General features: G+C 41.1%; 1 protein-coding gene across 3 annotated transcripts in view; it reads right to left on the bottom strand.

Moving 5' to 3' along the window:
• The window catches only part of LOC124267339, a 46,033-nt gene extending 30,371 nt beyond the window's left edge, over positions 1–15,662 (bottom strand). For 2 of the 3 annotated variants that reach the window (XM_046702356.1, XM_046702285.1), the window contains exon 1: positions 15,330–15,662. The gene's annotated coding sequence lies outside the window, so the exon portion shown is untranslated. The remainder of the gene's footprint in view (positions 1–15,329) is intronic. The other variant, XM_046702421.1, reaches the window with a different exon arrangement.
• Positions 15,663–22,060: the final 6,398 nt, after the last annotated feature.

Genomic DNA, 22,060 nt, shown 5'->3' with positions numbered 1-22,060 from the left:
TGTGACGTTAAATACTAACTCACTCACTCACTCATCACGCAGTTCACGGCATAGGTCATGCTGATGTATTGCTGTTGAACGAACTCGTGTGAAGATTTAAGTAAAAATAACTTTATGCACCTTATTTGTATTGTCTAGAAATTTAGAAACAGGTTTGAGCCATACATGAAATTTGAAACCACAAACATGAGCTACAACCCTGTGTGTACGAACAATGCGGTAAGGACCCAGACAATGAATTTCTGTATTTTAAACACTGTAGTTGCCGAGTCGCTGATATTAGCTGGTCTCACGTTTCCCCTTGGTTATAATCTATGTGTGTCGAATCCAGTGTGTATAGGCTTATATACACCTGACATATACTTAAAAGGGAGGGTCAGATTGGTATATTCTACAGGTACATTGTCATCGAGGACCATGGACAATCCAGTTGGAATAGTCGTAACTACAGAATAGATCGTGTCTAAAGAATATATTAGCATGCGAATACACTATACAAATACAAACTTTAACACTTGAAGTGTTGTATTAACCCTTAAAACATTATTCAGCGATGCAGGTTTGCCGTTGTATTAGTATAGGCCGTCATTGCGTTGACGCAGGAACACGGATCGTCCATCTTTGAATGTGACCCGGAAGGACAATATGGGGTCATTACCGACGTGAATCTGGGACCAGTTCCACAAAAGGGCACCAAAACTTCCGGTATCGTAACTCTGTGTTGAGAGTGATAATTGTTCAGTGTTGTAGCTGTTACAGTCGAAGTATTTAACGACGACAACATAAACCGGTGGGTGACATCATGAGCATCTCCCTACGCCGTCGGGTACTGGGGCTACGATGACAGGCTATCAGCCACGTCAAAGGGACTAACCCATGGATCAGTTTAATTGGCTCTTACAGCGAGATAACGCTACAGGGTACACATCCCTACCCGGCCTCCGAGCATGGAGCGTAAATAAAAGTTATTAAAGAAGATGGTAGCACCAACTATGCTTTGTGAAACTAGATTTAGGGATTCGAATCAACGACTTCGTGATGCCGGAGGCTTATGGACACAACTACGCTCAGGAAGAAGACACTGCAAAGCATTGGGCTATTCGTTCGTAATAACTCCCAACAGACACGACAGTGTGTTCGAGCCTGAGTGAGTTAAGTTTAAAGTTCGAATATTTCAGCCATATCGTGACTTAAACTATTTCTAAATTCATAATACATACAAACAGTGTTCGAACCTGAGTGACACCGTTGATTGGACAATGGTATTAGAAAAAATAGCAACCCCCAAAACAACATTACAAAACCAAAAAACCCTAACAGCCCCCAAATACCCATGTCAATTGGCTCTTCAACATGCTAATCTGTGCACTCGGCAACAGCCCAGATTAAGGCCCGTTTAATCATTGAGTTTCCTGCAATAGTGCAGCCAGGCCATTTCGCCATTCTGCGCGTATCAACGTCAGAACTACATCTCGAGTAAGAGGACACGTTGCATTTTCAAATTATGTTAATAGATACACAGAGTATGTATAGTCTCCCAAAAAAGAAACGCATAGGCGTTTTGTATTTTTAAAATCTGTTAATTACCAATTGTGTTCCAACAATCGTCAATATATGTAACAAAAGTGTTGATAAGATGATTTTACACAATTGCACAAGTGAAAATCGACTTTACCTGAAAATATTGATTCTGAGATTTCTTAATAGAATTAAAAAGGCATTGCCACAACGCAACAGAAATCACCTTCCAGTTGAAATTGTGCAGTAAAGAGCATGCACTGTCTGGCTATAAAGATCCAGATTACTTTCGGAAATCGACATTCGTTTTGAAGAAGTTTTTAAGGTCAAATCACTACGCCACGTCTTGACGCTGCGACACGGAACATCGCCATTGAAAGAATGCTTGGAGATTATCAATCTTTTGTTGCCAGGCGTCTGAATGTTAGTCTTAGCACGATATCACGGCCTGCAGCTCGCTACAACCAAACAGGTATAACAAATGGCCGTCCCCGTACAGGCAGACCTCGAGTCACCACTGCAGCCCAAGATCGGTACATCCGGGTACTACATTTGCGTGATCGTACTGCCACGGATGAGAGCACAGCAGCCAGGGTGCCTGGACTTTGGAGGATAGTCGGTCAAACTGTACGGAACAGGTTGAGAGAGATTGGACTGAGAGCCAGGAGACCCGACGTCGGGACCATGCTACGTGGTCACCATCGCGCTCAACGTCTCCGTTATCTTAAATTATCCACTTGGTTGTATAGACATTACCTTCTTCTAAACTGATGTAAAAATTCATGTCCTAAAGTCTCTTTGTGGACGAGTTATACATGTTTGAAAATACAACATTTTCGCAACATATTTCTGGGTTATGCGTTTCATTTTTGGAATAGTATACATACATCCACTGTATAATACAACAGCATTGCGTGCCCTGAAAACTAAACGATGCGGGAACAGTACCACCACACAACGTGATCTACAAAACATACGTAATAACAAGGTTTAATTGCTCTAGCTGTACATTATGAAAACATTATTACAATATCGATTATTTCTGTCTGTCGGTGGAGGAGAGTTGAAATCAACGGATGATGGAGGATGTTGTGACCTTCGTAAATCCACTGTGTTGTTGTGTTCCAAATGTTGCTGTTCCTAGTCTCTGTCCGTCCGCCCGTCCGTCTGTCTGTGTGTCTGTCTCTCTAATAAAGAAATCTCAGATATTACACGACGTCTCAGCTTAATGTCACATGTGGGAGGAGAGGCCCTAGTGAAATACGTCACTGTCGTTTTCCATTTCGATGTAAACCCGTGAAGACCCGGGTTAGAACTGGCCTTCAGCAACTTATGCTTGTTGTAAGAGGCGACTAACGGGATCGGGTGGCCAGGCTCGCTGACTTGGTTGACACATGTCATCGTATCCCGATTTCGTAGATCGATGCTCATGATGTTGATCACTGGATTGTCTAGTCAAGACTCGATTATTTACATACAGCCGCCATTTAGCTGAAATATTGCTGAGTGCGGCTTTAAACCAAGCAAATACTAGTCGGGATAATGCAGTGACCACGTACTAAAGTAGTACCGCCGCCATATAGCTGGAATAATGCTGAGTGTGGCATTAAACAACAACCAAACCAAACAAACTTCGGTGTACACCATAAGTGTTGCAAAACGCATGCATGTCAAGTGGCTCCTTTCACGAAGCAACCTTTACTAAGGTTAACCTTCACTCCCATTCTTTAACATTGCAGTAAGGTTACCTTAGTGACTTACGATCACCTTAGTGCTTTGTCAAAGGAGGCCCAGGTCGAATTCGGCCCTGTAAAATTCGATTCAATTCTTTCGGAATCCCACGTTTGTATCCTCGATCCATGCACTGTTATGTAATTACAATCTGGAGAGTTACTCTGAGTTCACTGTATTTAGCGGAAAAGTGAATACAAATACAACTAGAGGTAGGTGTCCCTATCGTTTATGTGTTTCTATTTACTCTCAAACTCACAGAATGCCCATCGGAAAGTCAACAAAATTACCACAAGTATACAATATAGCTATTTTCAATGATGGTGTTTTTGCTGTATATCTAAGAGCCCGTTGGGAAATGGTCTAATGCAGTATTAAGGGACATTTAATCCAGTAACGCTGGTGTAACTGATGGAAGCGTGACAACACAGATTTCCGATGAGAATAAAAGCGACAAGACCATTTCCATAATATAAAAAATATATAATTTAAAAACTCGAGTCCAGTCCGACTGTCATGTGCATGTGTCTATTAATCACTATTAAACAGTGATGATGCCTGAACACTTGCCATGGTTTCATATACGCGAAACTACATAAGTACGATTCTATTATTTATCCGCACATCTGGTTCCGGTTCCAGTCAGTGCATTTTGGTTACTAACAGCGCAAACCTACTGTGTCCCACTTACCGGACAAGGACAACTCTTGGACGCGTTTGTTTTGCAATTTCTCTCCCACTTCACAAATGAAAGTAGTGGGCATCAGGTTATCGCAGTAACCCATGTAGATCCGGGTTAGAATTGGTCTTCAGCAACCCATGCTTGTCGTAGTGAGTGAGTGAGTGAGTGAGTTCCGTTTAACGCCGCACTAAGCAATATTCAAGCTATATGGTGGCGGTCTGTAAATACTAGTAATCAAGCATGGGTTACTGAAGGTTCATTCTAACCCGGACCTTCACGGGTAATGCTTGTCGTACGAGAGGGTTACGACTTCTAACGGGATCGGGCTTGGTCAGGTAACTCGCGTGGTCAGGCTCGCTGACCTGCTTGACACGTGTCATCATATCCCAATTGCGTAGATCGATGCTCATGCTGTTGATCACTGGATTGTCTGGTCCAGATTCGATTATTACCGACCGCCGCCATATAGCTGGAATATTGTTGAGTGCGGCGTTAAACAACAAACCAACCCCTACTCATACATTATATGGTCCACAGAGCACTGGGACTGCATGTGCGGGAGTCAGCCTGGCGTCCATTGATTACCTGCCGGTTACACAGTCGTGCAAATGAATGCATGGTCACAGCAGCAGGTGGACAGGTCAATAGTGTGGAAGGCCCATCGATTAATCTCCGGACAAAGAACACTGGCCACAAAACGATGGTACGGCAGTTTGATTACAATATAAAGACAAAAACCCTTCCTCTGCCAAAAGCAGAGTCGATTGTATGATTCTGACTATTTCATAAGCATGTGTTTTACGAATCACCATCAAATAGTGATGATAACAGGTGTTCTGCAGCCACTGGTAGCCCTCCTTACAAACACATGGAGAGGTTAATCAACTGTTCACCTGAACATACAGGAGTCCGTAGGTATTGTTTTACGCCGTTATAACCAATATTCCATCAATATCGCCGCACTGGCACTAATGCTATATATCCATTATACCCTCGTTAAGAATCGAACCCCGACCTTGCCGAGTCAACGCCTTTACAAATAGCGATCACTACTTACAAACACGTGGAAAGTCAAGTCAACTGTTCACCTGAGCAAACCATTCCATGATTACGTGTGTCTTACAGGAGTCAGAAGGTAATGTTTACGCTGCGTTTAGCAATACCCCATCAATATCACGACACGATCTCCGATGTTATACACACATTATACCCATGTAGGGAATCGAACCCTGACCTTGACGAGTCAGCTATAAACTAGCTATAAATATTCATCACAACACCCAACTGAGGGGCAATGACAAAATAATGATGGCTGAGAACTGAAAACACCATCGTCTATGGTCGCTAACAACATTCTTTTTGTGTTAAAGCTACAAGGCTTGCGCGAGTAATGTATGAAAAGAGAGGGGTGTAAAAACACAATCCGCCCCCTGGTGAAGCCCCAATTGCCGTCACATGGGGTATATCTCACCATATATACACCCACGTGACTGACCTAGCGGTGCTTTACGACATATGTTACATTTGTCGGGATATAACATGGAGTGAGTGAATGTATCAGTAATATTCCAGCAATATCACGGCGGGGGACACCAGAAATGGGCTTCACACATTGTACCCATGTGGGGAATCGAACCCGGGTCTTCGGCGTGACGAGCCTTAACCACTATGCTAACCCACCGCCCGTACACTGTAGTGGATAACACTGTGCTGATCCAGTGAAGTCTGAAATTTGTTAGAGGGTATGAGTGAGTGAGTATGGTTTTACGCCGCTTTTAGCAATATTCCAGCAATATCATGGCGGGGACACCAGAAATGGGCTTCACACATTGTACCCATGTAGGAATTTCGAACCCTGGTCTTCGGCGTGACGAGGATATTACAGTAAAATACATGCGCTTTTCAAAACAATAATTCGGTCGGAAAGACATAATCTACAGTATAATAGATGTTGTCACGTGACATGTTGATGCTACGTCCTGTTTCAGCCAATGAAAGCATATCAACTTTCATAGCAGCATAATAACCGGTAACAATAAATGAAGGGGTTTCTTTGTATGATATTTTTTTAAATGTTTGCTCTGAATATTCGCTTAACTTTTCCTGTACCTCCGTGTAAGGACAGGCGAAGGATTGTTGTTTATCATTCTACTGAAAAAGCACCCATGCAGAACCTAATGTTCACGACATGAAGTCGTACGCACCTTGCTGGAAACAAAAAATGTACCTTCCAGGTTTGTGTTAATTTAGGCCACGCTCCACGCACCCTCGATAATGTTTACAGGGCACTGGTGAAGATAAGAGGTTACAACGACATAAGCGACACTACGGCTTAAACTTCCACGCGGTCACGTTTTGAAGATTGCTTGTTGAGAGATATAGGTGCGATCGAAATAGGGAAACCTATTGAACATCACCCACATGTCAGGTACTAGTCACGTGATGTGAGGGTATACACACAGGTTCTATCCGTTTCACTGCAGGAACTATGAAACCGAGGTCCCCATGGGGACAAAATGGTCAGGTTCGGTGACTTCGTTGATTGGGTGTGGATACCGATGATGGAGAATCGTTTCTCACAATAACAATCACTAGATTGTCTGGTCTAGACTCTATTATTATACAAGATGCATTCTTAAAGTTTGAATTTTGTTGAGCACACCGTATAGACATTTGTAACTGTAATAGTTGTCCCGGTATAATGTAAGATCGAGATGACCATTGACTACAACAATCCCCATAATCATCATTACCATAAAAGTGAACCTTACAATTAAAAATATACACATGTAAAAGAGACCAGCGAAGTCTGGATTGATGTTGTTCAGGGTGCAAAGTGATCTAAACACTAGACTGATCGTAACTCTGATACATTAACGCTGAGCTTGCTTATACGCCACACAGACATTCTGTGGAATATGAGAGGGGCACCTGCTGCAGGAAATATTCCTTGACACGTGGTTCGACATTATACTTGCTGGTGGCAAATGAATCACCTCATCAACATCTACACGACTACAATGCCAATGTAATACTAGCAGACACAATCAGGTAGCCTATCAGTTGGACTCATACTCCTTAACGGGACAGAAACGACATTCCCAGTTTGTTGTTTGACGTCGTACACGGCAGCGTTCCAGTTATAACTAAGTCGGGACCAGACAGCCCAGTGGTTTACATCCTGAGCAACGATGTTCCAGCAATATCACGGCGGAGAACACCAAAATCTGCTTCGCACATGGTGCTCCTGTGGGGATTCGAACCCGGTTTTCGGCGCAAAAGAGAGAACGTTTCAACCACGGCTACCCCACTAGCCTCGGGTTCCCCATGAAGAGATAAGCTATGATGTTAAGAAGATTACAAAATCTTTGTTAGTACTGATACATTATAAACAAATATTGATTTCAACTTTTCTATTCCTCATTCACAACGTTCCCAGGCCAGCTTTTACCCATTAACCATGCGTTCGAAAACGGACATTTCGTGGATGAAGAAAACACATGATTATAATATCGCGCCTCTATGAACCGCCCCTTTATGCAAGCCTATCAGTGGCCTCATAAATTAGTGCAGAAATGCAACTTGTCGAGCTTATTTCAACAATTAAACATCTGCTTCTGAGGTGCTTGTATTGTCCTGAGTTATTTGACACTTCCAACTGTGGAGTCTTATCTCAGTACGGTTGACACTTAGGCTGGCGTCGCATGTACATGTATAAAGTATGTAAATATGAATTTCAATGGGGACCCTGTACAATATCTGCATAGGTACACCTATGTTTTGGTGATGGGTTAATGAAACTGATTGTCAATAGTGAGTGAGTGGTAGAGTGAGTGAGTGAGTGAGTGAGTGAGTGAGTGAGTGGGTGATTGATTGATTGATTGAGTGAGTGAGTTGGGTTTTGAGCAACATTCCAGCAATATCACGGCGTGTGGATACCACAAGAGGGCTTCACACGTACTCCTGTGGGTAACCGAACCCGGACATCGGAGTAACAAGCGAACACTTTAACCACTCGGCTATCCCAACCCTGCGTAAAATTTAGAACTGTTCTGTATATTTGAAAGTACAATGTACTTCAAAATGTAATGTGTAGAATCTGGTAAAATATGACAAAATATTTCTCGACATAAATAATAAAATACACAGTTACACAGATGCACAGATAAATTAGCATCTTCAATACTTGAAATACAGTTCCCCGGTATAGTCTCGCTACACTGCATAACACACTCTCGTCGTAGCGACAGATGCCGCCAATATTGTCATGTACATTCCATCACGTGTATATCTATCACTGTCAAGTACAAATCAATAATAATAATCGATTTTCTATTGAAGTACTTGTATCATTATCGAAATTTAACTCACATATTGAAAGCTGTGGCTTGTCTGGTTTATTTGAAGTAACCGCTACTCGGCGTTATAACGACATCGGTAACAGCTTGCCGGTCGGAGTGACACATACCAACATCATGTGCATTGTACAGATATTATGACATTGGGTGGCTATATCGACACAATCAGTTTAGCTCTAGTGACACACTCAGAGATTAGTGAAATGGAACAGTAATAAACATTACCCTAATACTTTCGAATTTTAGATTCCATTGCTTGTAGCTAATGTAAAAGGTATTTTAGCAGCCATTCACATAATAACTTGGGCATTTGGTTCCTAGGAGAAATGACGTGCGTCGGGCGTCAGCCATGGAGTGATTAGTTCACAAGGACGTGGAAATAATTCTCCAAAGTGAAATGCCTTTGATGTCCTTCGATTCTGTAACGCCATATCCCGGAGTTAGTGACCGAGTGGATGACTGGGCGAGGCGTGTGTGAGTGGATGTACCATGTTGAGAATCGAACCCCATCATGGTGGGTTCGAATCGCGAGTCGCCCTCATTATATTTGTAGGTACGTGGTAAATGTCAAACACCTGCTTCATTTCGATATGTCCTCCAATTACGAGCTCACACGTTGTGACATAACGGGAATTCTGTTCACAGCGGCGTTAAGCCCAACCCACTCACTCACTTAGTTACAGTGATGAGCTACAGTAATTCGTACAGGCTCTTCGACATCTGTAAAATATACAAACCAAATCAATTCACCGTAACGGACATGTGCATCGTGTGTACTGTTGCACCAGGGAACAGCGACCTTGTACGTCTAGCCATAGACTAAGGCTTAGTCTCTGAATATATATAATTTTGATAGTAACAAACAAGCCCATTTAAATTGAAAAGGAGCCCTGGGGAGACCAGAGATTCAGAACCTGGGGAAATCTAGACTTGCTTCGTTTAGGGCTTTAGCACTACAGGGAAGGCTAGGCTGTAGGGAAAATAATGTGGTTCAGGGACTGTGAGACAGACTAGTCTAGCCACTGCTCGACATCATCCGTCCGTGGCAAGTCAAGCACAGAAGGATCAATGTAACCAGAACCAGCAGTTTCCTATACGTTATCGGTTTATCAACCTCGTAAACCAAATGACAGGATCGGGGTTTATGTATGAATGCTGCATTATCTCCATATAACCAGCTTTTGTGCGTTAACAGTTCATAGATGTATATTGAATAACGTTCTATGAATCATGACCAGATGACTCAGAGCTGTTTCTCGGCACATTTTCTATTACCACCTATGGACACCTATCAAATCATTAAGTTGAAAATGATTTTTTTTATTTCGAGCAAGGAAATTGCTAAAGCCCAATCTGGAGATTGAACAATTCTACTTAACTGCAACGCATGATTGGGGAGTATAAGAAAATATCACTAGGAATGGAATTTGGACATGGTTTTCTCTCAGTAAATTGCCATAGGGAGAAGCAACGGACTCCTTAGGCCATCACAGGTCCATGCCTATGTCTCGGGACATGCAAGAAAGTTATTAATCTCGACTAGTTCCTCCAATGATAAGATTGCATGTACAGGGTAATATATACAGGCAGCTCCGAGTCCGAGGCTGCGAGTAGAATCTATAGGAGGATTCTGGACGTAGGGACAGGACAATACATAGAGAATACTACACGAGGTCTCATTACATACGAATTATACGAAACGAGTGTCCTTCCTATGTATCTGACCGAGCGAAAGCGAGGTTAGATAACATAGGAAGGTCACGAGTTTCGTATAATTCGTATGTAATGAGACCGAGTGTGGTATTTTATTTATTACCCACGTCTTACACGCATTAAATTGACAAAATAGCGTATTTTTGTTATTTTTTGGTTTCAAACCGAAACCGGTTTCATAAAGAGGCTGCGGAAGCGTTTTGTACTGTAGTACAATATTTGCATGACGTCACACTGTAATGACGTCACTGCCTTGGTAACAGACGTCAGGATGCATGTCAGTTGTCATCGCCTCGTACAGCCTCCTACAGTAAACTACTCCGTAGCACCCCGTTTCTTGGTTTGCATTTGCTTCATTCGGCTAACATCACTGGTGGAAACATTGCGTTTATGTTTTTCGACGGATATAATGTCTCAGTTCGACCCACAATTAAACAGCGATACGGCAACGTTCGCAATGTTTACATTCCCACAATGCATTTAAGTTATAGAATGAATGAATTCACGTGTTCGTTATGAATGAAAGAATAGTTACGTCAGAATGTGACCTAATTGTGAGGTCATCGGTTGTCCAATCAAATCGTTAGAATCTCAGGTCAAGTCGTTACGACCCAGGTCAACGCGATACGACACTCGTGTGACGTACGAGATTAGTATGCAACTACCCATACGCTGACCACGTGGGTAATAAAACATATACAGAATAGTCTGTGTATACAGAGAAGCTGTGTAATCTGGACCATTACTGTTACGAATGTTTTACATAAACAATCCTCTGCAGTTGGGAACCCATAAACCTGGAGTTTATATCGGGAACCTTTATATGTACTGAAACACTTTTATAACGACCCATAAACCTGGAGTATGTCGGGAACCTTTATATGTACAGAAACACTTTCATAACGACCCATAAACCTGGAGTATATCGGGAACCTTTATATGTACAGAACGCTTTTCATAACGACCCATAAACCTGGAGTATGTCGGGAACCTTTATATGTACAGAAACACTTTCATAACGACCCATAAACCTGGAGTATGTCGGGAACCTTTATATGTACTGAAACGCTTTCATAACGATTGTTTTCGTAAAGTTTGGCAAAATGGTCATAAAATCAAATGAAATTGTTTTGGGTATTTATGCATGTGTTACTCAAATACAACAATATAGTACAGGTTTCAATCTTGTTGATTGTGTTTGGAGATACCCCTGAGCACAAAACATACAAATGTACATCATTTCTATCTTCTAGGTTTATTGTGCGTTTCCAAATGTTTCAGTACACGTTTAAAGAGGCATAACTTACCCATATTTTGTCAATCCAAATATTTGAGTTCGAAATGATATAGTCAAGATCAAAAGGGTTTCGCTGTACACCATATCGTACTTATTCGCATAATTATAAAACTAAAACTTGTGGAAAAAGTTGAATATCAACACGTTTCCTGAATGCATGACAAAGCAAACAGTTCTAGGCAGGATATTGATGTATATACCCCTTATATTCGTTGATAAACAATACTGATTACTGGATATTAATGCTCGAAATAATTCCTTTATCCAGTGTATGAAATAAGCCAAAAATCCAGCCACACATCAGGACTGGTAACTTAAAAATGTTACCAGCCCAAAATGGATTTAACCAGACCAAATATGGTGAATTTACTTAGATGTATGGAACATCTAAAATTTTACCAGACCATCGGGCTGGCTAGCTGTTAATTTAGACCGTCCGTCAGAAATCTAGCCCGTCTCGGGCGGTCAGACGGGCCTTTCATACACAGCTCTATCTTATTAAACAGATGGCCCTTATAAACGAGAATTTGTCTTAGTGGCAACCGACAATTCCAGCTCAAGAAGTTTACAAAGAAATGAAGAACATATGAGAACAGCATGTCCTTATACGCAGTTTAAAACATCCATTAGTACTAAACACTTAACAATTTCAACAGAATAGAACATTTCCACTTTCTCTAAAATCCGATGTTGTTCTACTTTTTGTCAGAACAACCAGGTATATAAACCCTTGTAGCACAGCCTTTGTTGGTATACAATGTACACACGAGGGGAAGCGATTCCCCGTCCACCATCTGGAATACATTGATTTGGTTTCATGAACAAAGTTCCAGACTCGCGATCCTGATTGGAGCAAACAGCTGGGCTGACCCCTCCGGGTGTCCGCAAACATCCAAGCACATAGATTATGACTTAGGAGATGGTCCATTACCCGTGGCCGATATGTCGTCTCAGGTAATTACTGATTGGGAAGGTCAATAATGTCGTACTGAAAGGTCAGAAAATGTACTTCAGCGATTCCAAACGCGCCTAATCTCTTTGTGGCGAGTCCAAATTGATTTTGGTAATTTTTAAAAAGCAGACTTATTATTTGGTTTGTACTGCGTTTACATGATCTTAAGTGCAATCTTAGCATTTTAAACCTTTTTCACCCTGCTCCGAAGCGATAAGATTAAACGTACTAGGAATTTGTGTAACAAAATTTGGTTATTTATAAGTGCATATTCTTACTACTGAAACGGCGTTGGACTGATGGCATTGAAATCGTTTGATGGAAGGGAACGGTAGTTTGATGACCGTTTGACTTATAGAAAAATCTCCATCCGGCAATTTCATGTTTGAAAATTTGTTCCGACACGATGATAAACTGTTCCACAAAGGATCAAACGTCGACTCGAATAAAATAACATAATTACTGCCAGTCAAGTGTATATAATGAACGACTCAAATATCGAGGTTTCCTTTCACTAGTTCATACATGGGCCTAATGTATTTTGATGTCTGCTCTATGGCGCCGTTGCAAAACGTATGATGTCTGATACACACGAATGTGTTTTGTTTAAAACAATCAGATTGCATCAAAGAGCAAACAATCTTAGAAAAGGCATACTTCACCTAAAATAAAGCCCTACAAATTGTTTCTTCTCGCACGTTATTAAGGGGCTGGTTTAAGTTTTGTATATTTCAAAGGAGTCTCCTCTGACGTCGCGCGCACGCCTAATTCTCAACATTGTCCAAGGTTGTCTTAACACCGTCCTCTAGTTACAAAGGAACTTGGAGCGTATTAGTTTGTCGCGATGTTCATAAAGTTTAGAAATTAAGACAAGCTCTGAACTTTTTGTTCTCAAAATGAAAAACACATAAACCATTCACTGATCATGAACGATGTAGATGTTGCCTACGGCATAAACAACCAATACTTCGATGTAGCCAGTGGGAAAAATAGAAATTCACCTTCATGGGACTGAATGGAATGTTTCAGATGACACAGATTCTAGCTAACGTGTAGCTCGCGGCGATATATAGATCATGTCAATGCGTCACTCAAGCGTATAGAGATGAAACTGTGATCAAGAGGAATATAACAGTGATAGGTAAACTTTGAGTGAAGATTGTAGGGCGATACCTCACATTTACCTGACACCTTGACAGTAGGCCGTTATTTCTGTATAATCATTTCCAGGACTGTTAACAGCCATGTCATGGCATGATGTATTAGGGAGACTCAGTCTGTACACATCAAAGTATTAATTATTTGTCTGGATATCAATCAAATGTACTATACGTCTTAGTTTCGTGTAATTTCAGATTAAACAGCAATCGTGGAAATAAATGGCATGTTATCCAATCATTGAGTTTTGAGGTGATCCATGTAATTGTACATTCTACTGAAAGCATTGTGAAACATGTGGTATTATGTATCATGTACGACAGTTATCATAGAGTTGTCATTGCCGTCCAGTTCAAGGATCCCATGAAGCCCTCCTCTCTGGTTTAGCTTCACACGAAATCCCTTCTACGTTTGTAACGTCCCATTCTCATCCCTTTTTCAGTTCTACGGGCTCATTCTCACACTCTCTAAGCTCTTGCATCACATGTTCAGTTCTAGGATGCCTCTCACCCTCTCTTGCATCTCATTCTCATTTCCTTTTCAGTTCTCATGGCTCATTTTCACACTCTCTAAGCTCTCGCATCACATGTTCAGTTCTAGGATGCCTCTCACACACACTCTATACCATCCCATTCTCATCCCATTTTTGATTTTAGGATCACGTCCTCTCCCGCTTCTCTGTTCTATCGCTCCATTTGCGTCGTTTCTCATATCTACTACCCCATTCTCATATCGTTTTCGGCTCTAGGATTCAGACATCGTCACTTTCTCAACTCTAGCATTCAATTCTCGTGTCGTTTTCGGCTCAAGGATGAAAGTTTGGCGTATTCTTTTCAAATGCATTTCATAAATCCTCATACACAGCCATATTTCTTGACAAGTTGCAAGTGTTATTCATAGAAGATACGCTTGAGGTATATTCAGCTTCATCTGACCTACTTGCATTCTAACGTAGTATTTTTTCAGATCTGATCAAACCCAAACTTTGTTATTGTGTCATGTCTTGCAAGGCGCCATTGGGGATATTTTAGACGTCATCTTGTGCCGCCCCTCCCCTCCCTTTCCCAGTGTCCGATTGCAACTCTTCTGTTCGGATCAATTAAATAATGCATTTAATGCAGCAATGTATACGCGTCAAATACAGGTCACGTTAAGGTAGACAATACCCCCCTGAAGCACACACTATATGTTTTGAAATATTAATTCAAATTGGATAAATCTAGATGGGCGCTGAGCCAAACCAGACTGAACGCTGAGTCATCACATCTTCTGAGACTATTGGAACAAAGAACGGAACCTAATTGGTCTGTCAATGTCCATAACATTGGACCAGACTTGTTTTCTGGTATAAACGCCGTGGAAGAAAACATCAAAGTTAATGTTTAATATTGATATAATCCAGACTCGCGTTAACCCTGAGGCACCGGTTATTCCAGGTGCGCACTCACGTGTGTTTTAAAACTCGCGGTATTGTCATTATGCACGGTGAATGGTCGCACGAGCCACTTCGGCACCAGACTGGACATGGCTGACCACAGATGGCTGATCAAAGACATGGAGCATCGTCTGACAATTCATCAGCTGAATTGATTGATTTCATGTCACGACGATCGTTTGCCTCTGAATATCAATATCTCAAGTCATCTCTATCAAGAAAACATGTAGGTTCTTCTTACAACGCGACGACTTCACAATTCAAGTTCGACAGATATATATAAAAAAGTCTGATAAGCTGATAGGTTTGATAAGCTGTCTGGGATGAACTGCCCATATCCCACACGAAGTTGTGCAAACGAGGACAGCTCGTCCCGATAACGACTTCAATATGACATGCACACACAAACAGGTATACAATAAAACCATATGTATACTCCAACGTGGATTATAATACAGTGTAAGCATTGCACAAAGTGAGCTTACCTTCCTTTTCCCCCATGTTGACTGAAGTCGGTACCGGTACTCCAGTGAAAGATTCTCAAGTCACCCCACTCGCAAATCCAACTGAACGTAATCCCGTGCCAAGCTCAAGTGTACACTCTGACTGGTCGTCTGCTATACAGTACGCTCGCGCCAGGTAGCGGCAGACGATCTCACATTCGCGGTCTCGTCTGCTTTGTGAGTCCCGGTTGGGTCAAATTGGGACAATGACGAATGGGGTTTGTTACAGCGTCACCGCTTCCCTTGTGCAGCTTACAGAGCCTGCACCCAAAATACACCCACCCAGAGCGGGAAATTTTGCCGTGGAGCGCTCTTCCGATTATTGATCACGTCATGAATATGCATGAGATATATAACAGCCCGTTTAGTATAGAAAGTTTGCTTGTCGTACAAAATAGAGGAATGCGGAGGTGTGAAGATTGTACTTAGCTTTGTAAGGAATAGAATATGCCGGTGTGGTTTATACAAAACGTGAGACCTTTCTCAGCGACTGTTTAAATAAGCCAGACTCTACCGGACTTGCGTAGGTGTGCGTGTGTAGATTTAAGAGTCACATATTTCCCGCTCTAAGCTTGTTTTTCAACCTGTCTCTTTAAATCAAGCCCAACCGCCGCATTTTATTTCAATGCCCGCGTTGCCAGGAGGAAGGGTCAAGGTCGAGTGATCTATAAGCAATATATTCACCAGGACCCTGGCTTCTTGACTTGGTTGAATGCATGTCACCGTACTCCAGTTTTACCGTGCTCATCATATCAACCACGGGTTTATCTGATAAAGATTCACTCACGAACCGCCTACTTATTCTTGTAATATTCCCGAGTGCCTTGAACAACAAACACATTAGTACATTCTATCATATACACATAATCCAGTCGGTGGATATATTTATAGCAAAACATCACACATACACACGCCTTCTCAATGAGATATGACAGTTTATTCCCCGGTAGGGATTAAGGCACCATATACTGATACACTGTCAACCACGCCTCCTTGTCCATTTGAAATGTTTAGTGTTTGCGTTGTACGGTGTTCATCAACAAATCTCTGGTACTGTAGCTGCTCCAAGTCTTGGAACAAAATCTACAGTGCAACAATACAATGTAAATCAACCGTGTTGACGGGACCACCTTTGTCGTCAACTGAATCACAAGAGACCATACAGACGGCCAATCAACAGAAAGTATACGCCCATATTTGATGGTGACCAAAATCCAACAAGCAAATGGTTATTCGATGGTGATGTATAGGATACAGGTGTCATGTAAATGTAGCTGTGTTTCGGCAATTTATCATGACAACGTTTATAATATCCTTTTTGGTCGAAACCCAATTTTCAAGAGTACACTTTTTGTTCGACTGGCAGCTGGCTGTTTCTATTCTTTCACGTATGTGTGCATGTGTGTGCGTGCGTATACATGTATATGTATGTGTGAGTGTATGTATGTAAGTAAGTGTGAGTATTGTATGTGTCAGGTTTATAGCTAGTCATATCGGAAAATCTGCTAATTCACACTGGCCGTAACTATAAAATGTAATGAAATTTAAATGGGTTTCCTATACACTAAAAAAAGAATGAAGACATTATGAGAAACAGAGGGTCTCTGCCACGGAGCCCGTGATGCAATTAATACCCTCCTCATGTGGGCCCAGTCCACATAAATTGTGTAGTTGTTGTGCACTTGCCAGTTTTAATACCTGTTGGAGAGTTATGTTTGTTTGAGCAGTTGTAGGCCCTAATTCATGCACATTTTATCCTCTTTGTCGGACATTAAGTGTACTTTTTCTGTTGAGGCACTTAATATCCTACACCTTCTGACAAACACACTTTAATTATGTATTTTAGTCAAGGTGTTGATTGATTGATTTTTGCAACTGCCAATTGATTTGGTTGATCAGCCAGGTGTGACGGCGTGTTATGAAGCTAAACATTGTACTTGTATTTCCCTGTCAAACATTTTTCACTGGCATACTCACAGATCAAAGCTTGTTCCAGGTATGCCACAGACAGGTATTCCAGATTGTGAACATTAAACTACAACGCTGACATTTATTTGTTCACTGCAATGAAATACACTAAACGCCAAAAGAAACGTTACCCTCCTGCCTAAGATAGGTACCTATCTTCAGCTGGCGTTGTGATGCGTGGACGTCCACTTCTTGGTCTGTCTTCGGTGACCCCAGTCTGACTGAAGCCCTGAATAAGTCTTATAACTGTGATACTGTGGCATCCGAGGGCGTTGGCAACAACATTGTACGTCGACCCCATCTGCACCATCCCAATGGCTCTTTCTCTCTCTTCAGCTGTTAATCGTGGCATATTTTTCGTACATGTGTATCATATCATATATTCTAGGCTCTCTTCATACCCTATAGAATCATTCCACATGTGAAATGGATGCAAATACTGCTTGAATATTGCTGCGTTTTGGCGATTGATATTGCTATGTGTACACAGAAAAAAGAAAAATGTTACTTTGCAGACAAAAATGTTAAAAGAATTTTCGATGTTCCTAAACACTTTTTCACAATACAAAAGATACATTTTACTTGTTTTCACTGATGCAAATCAGCAGAAAATGTGGAATCATAGGAATGATTATTTTACAATTTTACACACTCTACAACAGTTGTTTCTTGTTTTAATAGTTGAAAAATTGTGACTTTAAATGGTCTATCTTTGTCTCAAAGCAGAATTATATTTCAACCTTTCTTTTGGACATCTAAATCACTGTTGTTGGTTTATTTCGGCATGGACGAAACTAGGACAATGAAACTGTTCTGAAAAGGATGCATTTCACCTAAATATGAATGCATTTGAGAATTTGTTTTCGTGATTTGCATAAAGCTGTGTTGTTAAGCTATCTTGTGAACTAATACCTTCTAACATATCTTTGATAGTGTTTCAGTAATTCATAACGTTTCTTTTGGCGTGTACTGTACAAAATGATTTCCCCCAAAAATGAATCAAAATACGGACGAATTGTTTGAAAAATATTTTCTTTTAAAAAATTGTGAGGATTACGTATAAATCGTTCGTTAGAATTACAGTACCGAAAGTGACAATTTTCCCTGATATAACTTCTCATGTCATCCTATCAGCACAACACAGGTATTTTACTGCAGACCTGCAACTTTAAGATGAATTCCCTTAACATCATTTGCTTGACAATACGCAGTTAGTTCTTGGAGCTCTTTGTTGACCTTGTGCATGGAGGATTTATCAGACGCTTCACTGAACTCATTCATTTCACACTCTGTATGCTCGTCTCGAAACTGTGCAACAAGCTATTGATAAACTGAACTACCAGTTTAGCGGGCAGACAAGTAACTGTGACAAACCTGCTTTTAACCGCGCACGTCATAGGTTTAGGAGTTCGGATCTTATCGGATTTAGCGTCCCTTGAATGCTAACATCGGATCTTATTGGAAGTCGTTACAACCCTTTCATTTTAACCATATTACTATTTCTCGGATTATATTTTGTACATGTTTCTAACACGCTACCATTGCGAAATTAACTTCGTGGTGACTGCAATCATGTAACTTTAAATGGTCGTAAGAGCTCATTTCTCCGACCATTAGATCCGAAACTATGAACTAATAGGAAGGTCCTAGCATTGCTCACTGTCTCTCTCTCAGGTTTGTTGCAGTGACCTGTAGAGATGTAATATATCGACAATGAGTATAACAGATTTGCGAATAGGTTTGTTAAGTGAGTGTACGTCAATTGTAAGAAGGGATCCGAAATAAACGTAGTTTCTAGCCGGGTGTACACAGACACAAACAATAACCCGATCATATATACACAACCCAATCCGTCGTCGACTAGGGTTTTCTATCTATAAAATAACAAGCTGTATTAAAATGTTACCATATCCGTGTTCTGTAAACGGTCAGTGGTCGGTAGCTGTTTGGACTAATTTCGGATCAACAAAGATGCCAGTAACTGGACTGTGGGAGAAACCTGCAAAGCACGCAACATGTTACTGCACTTGGTGTTAAACATTACAATAGGCCAAGGATAGAAGTAGATCCTGTGAAAATGATTAGTGTGTGCCCTTCAAAACCTCTAGACATGGTAGCTGTATATATATATTGTAAGCCCTAATTACATTAGCTCTCTCTCTCTCTCTCTCTCTCTCTCTCTCTCTCTCTCTCTCTCTCTCTCTCTCTCTCTGACTATTGATTTCTGGAATGGAATCTGCACATAATTGCAGACTGGTTATTGTCTGGCCATTTGCTTCAGACAGACAAGAACAAAATATCAAATCCTATCTTATCTTATCATTCAATCAAATACTACGTTCATTTTTAACTATTTGTGCCAAGTTCTGTTTGTGAGTGGTAAATTTTGTATTTTAAATTGCATACATACATACATACATACATACATACATACATCCATACATACATACATACATACATACATACATACATACATACATACAAGAGCTCTTCAAAAGAAATTCCAAAATGATACATGCACTTTGTTTTAGAAACTGTGTCCCATAAGCACACAAACAAAATCCATTTTATCTTGAAAGGAGACCGTTTTAAAAAGTCAATATACCGATGCTGTAAAATAACTTCAGTGCTCAATGACCAATGCAGGGCTGCAATCATGTCATGACAGGACTGTCAGCCCAGCGCGGGCGATTTTCATTTTACGCCAACGTAGATTTCGGATCTCTGTCATGTCATGGAAGACCAGTCAGTAATATCGGATCCTCGGGAACGTCTACAGTAGAGAGATGCCGGGCGTGTTATTCCAAAGATTAATCGTTGCTAGCAAGCATTCAGTGGTCGTCATTCCGCATAACGTGAACAGAACGTATATGTGTATGTATGGATCAGCCTTGGTGTTGAGAACGACTTGAGCGATTCATTACCCCATCCGCCAAACATGCCTGCCCGTTGTCAATACGTGGATCCGAAACCGTTGCGTTGAAAAGCACACAGAGTGAATGAATGTGTGTAACCTCCGGCAAGAAGCTGGCTGCACACAAACTGCTTTAGTGAATGGGATATTACAGTATACATATACATGTATTTTTATGTTTACGTTGCATTGTAATATACATTTAGCCACTGTATAAGGCCACAAGCCCATAGAACATGACATTAGAAATACTGCAAAATTGACGAATATCGGAATCTAACATTCATTATAACGCAAGGGAAGGTGGCATTGAAGCCCGTGTTCTTAACATGTCAATCGGGACTGGGAAAGGCATGTCTTAGTATTTCAGCTTATCGCTTTATAGTACAATTTTTCAGATTTCTGATAAGATCGTGTAATCAAAAATAGGCATGGTATAAATTATATATACACTTCTGTTCATATTCATGATTGAAATCTATTTTTTTTAAACCTTTTCATTATGATAGAGGTTGGACCATTTAATATTATCAGTAAGATCATAATTAATCTATTTTGTTAAGCCCTCGTGTGTCCAGGTCCTAGCGAGGGACATTGCCAAGGATGCTTTTCCTCTCAGTGTTGCTCTCATAAAGAAGGAAACTGTCAAGCAAGGAAACTGTCAAGCATGTGGTTAACTGTCAAGTCACGCCGAAGGCCCGCCGTGATATTGCTGGAATATTGCTCAAGCAAAACTGTCAAGCATGGAAACTGTCAAGCATGGAAACTGTCAAGCATGGAAACTGTGTTGAATGCATGTCATTGCATCCTATCGTCCGTTTGGGTTCAAAATGAGAACGATCTCGACACATGATTAAATAACTGGAAATTGGGATAAGTGCACAAAACATAAATAAGACACATGGTCCTGAATCCTCCATACCCAACAGGATCTGAAATCTGACGTTTTATGATCGATCGCGGAAAAAGTTGTTTAAGAAACCATTATGTAATTTTGTGCTATTTTCACGCTTCACGCCGAGGAGTGACAAACGACTGGTGGAACAGCGCCTGACTAGCTGGGGTCACCTCACCTGGCTGTGCTGAGTCGCACCTGAATCGCCCTGGTCCCCGGGCCTCTCTCGACTCATTGCCTCTATATAACTAATGAGAGGCCCGGGGACCAGGATGCACCTGAATATGTGCTGGTGCTGTTCCATCACCGTTTGTCACCCCTCGGTGTGAAGCGTGAAAATAGCACAATATTACATGCTGGTTCAGAGGTTTCAGGACCATGTGTCTTATTTATGTTTTGTGCACTTATCCCTATTTCGAGATATTTAATCATTCATCGTTTTCATTTGAACCCAAACGGACTATAAATGCATGTATCGATACGTATGATGTCAATCACTGGATTGTCCAATCTCGATTAGTTACAGACAACCGTTATACAGCTGAGCCCCGATCCACTGAGCGTTCGTAACGTTACGACTTGTCTTAAGGCTATAGGCTTAACTGATCATAGGCTTACGTATGACGTAGCGCTACGAACACTTTGTTGTGGATCGGTACCCTGGAATATTGCTGAGTGCGTAAAACAACAGACAGACAAAACAAACAGTATGTGACTGCAAGTCACACTGCAATCGGGGCACCCCCACCTGCACCTTAACAGCACACCTTTAAATTCTCATGATTCTCAGTACTTCAAATGCTTTCATGTAAGACTTCTCTTTCGGAGCCATTGGGAGTTTTCTGACTTTTTAAAGTTAAAAAAGCGCATAGCTCAAAACAACATTTTTCTTGGAGTTCGTTCCAAAGGATGTATGCATAAATGTTCAGAGGCATC

The sequence above is a fragment of the Haliotis rubra genome, unplaced genomic scaffold, assembly GCF_003918875.1.
Source record: "Haliotis rubra isolate DU_JTF1 unplaced genomic scaffold, ASM391887v1 Scf1, whole genome shotgun sequence".
NCBI lineage: Eukaryota > Metazoa > Mollusca > Gastropoda > Lepetellida > Haliotidae > Haliotis > Haliotis rubra.
This window is presented reverse-complemented; position numbering and strand designations above follow the sequence as displayed.